Source organism: Schistocerca cancellata, chromosome 2 (genome assembly GCF_023864275.1).
Source record: "Schistocerca cancellata isolate TAMUIC-IGC-003103 chromosome 2, iqSchCanc2.1, whole genome shotgun sequence".
In the NCBI taxonomy this organism is placed as follows: domain Eukaryota; kingdom Metazoa; phylum Arthropoda; class Insecta; order Orthoptera; family Acrididae; genus Schistocerca; species Schistocerca cancellata.
Window position 1 is genome coordinate 849,934,042 of NC_064627.1, and position 1,437 is coordinate 849,935,478.

A 1,437-nucleotide genomic window follows, 5' to 3' on the forward strand; every position below is an offset into this window, starting at 1 on the left:
GTACCACACTAACGGTAGACACCTGAAGTAAAGAGTGAATATTATAGTTACTTTCCTTGTGACAAGGGCGTTATCGACCGAACGTCTGGTCTTTGAGACTCGTCCATTTTTTTGTGTCGAGTTTGGAGTTGATGTTTCTCCTAGCTGTGTCCTTATGGAGATTATTTCGCAACCTCTGGCTCTTCCTCTATTGTCCTGCAGAATGTTGTTGTAGGTAGTCTGTTCTCCGTGATTCTTGTTATGTGACTAGCCCAGCTCAATATTCTCTCATTTAGCATTTCGACGACGTTTCGGTATTTAGGTCTCATAGATCATTTTTCATATCTTCCTTTCCAAGCTATTTTCATCAATTATAGTTCCAAACATTTTCCTTAGTGTTTCCCTTTCGAACATTTAACGGCTTTTCTTCGTAGCCGGCCGGAGTGGCCGAGCGGTTCTAGGCGCTACGGTCTCGAACCGCGCGACCGCTACGGTCGCAGGTTCGAATCCTGCCTCTGGCATGAATGTGTGTGATGTCCTAAGGTTAGTTAGGTTTAAGTAGTTTTAAGTTCTAGGGGACTGATGACCTCAGAAGTTAAGTCCCATAGTGCACAGAGCCATTTGAACCATTTTTTTTCTTCGTATTTCATTCTAAATATTAATAACTCACAACGGTATAGCGTTACCTGTACAGTAGCTGATTGATACAAGCGAATTTTGAAATTAGTACTAAGCATGCACTGTCCCTTCACGTTAATGTGACCACCTGTCAAAAGCATGAATAACCATCTTTTGGAGCGCACACCGCTGCGAGATGCGCAGAAACAGTCAGTGAGGTTCTGGAATTCACCGACAGGGATAGGGGGGGGGGGGGTAGCGAAGTGCGGATCGTAAACTCATTGTGATGCTCTTGAGAACCATGCACATGCACTGCGAGCTGCGTGACACGCTGCATTGTCCTGCTGGTAGATACAATCGTGCCGAGCTAAAACAAAGTGTACATAGGGGTAGACATAGCCCACAAGGATAGCTGCATAGAATGAAATTTTCACTCTGCAGCGGAGTGTGCGCAGATATGAAACTTCCTGGCAGATTAAAACTGTGTGCCGGAGCGGGACTCGAACTCGGGACCTTTGCCTTTCGCGGGCAAGTGCTCTACCAACTGAGCTACCCAAGCACGACTCACGCCCCGTCCTCACAGCTTTACTTTGCCAGTACCTCGTCTCCTACCTTCCAAACTTAACAGAAGCTCTCCTGCGGAGAGCACTTGCCCGCGAAAGGCAAAGGTCTCGAGTTCGAGTCTCGGGCCGGCACACAGTTTTAATCTGCCAGGAAGTTTCGATAGCTGCATAGTTGAGTTGATCCAATGTGCCTTCCAGAATGACGAGATCAACCAGGAAATGCCACGAAAACATTCCCCAAACCATAACGCATGCAGAGTGTTTGCTTTCAAGCGTT

The 1,437-nt window shown here is 46.8% G+C and overlaps 1 non-coding gene across 1 annotated transcript; it reads left to right on the forward strand.

The window, feature by feature from the left end:
* Positions 1–416: 416 nt before the first annotated feature.
* Positions 417–500, forward strand: Trnar-ucg (transfer RNA arginine (anticodon UCG)). Its single transcript has one exon. It is a non-coding gene; the product is annotated as a tRNA-Arg (tRNA).
* Positions 501–1,437: the final 937 nt, after the last annotated feature.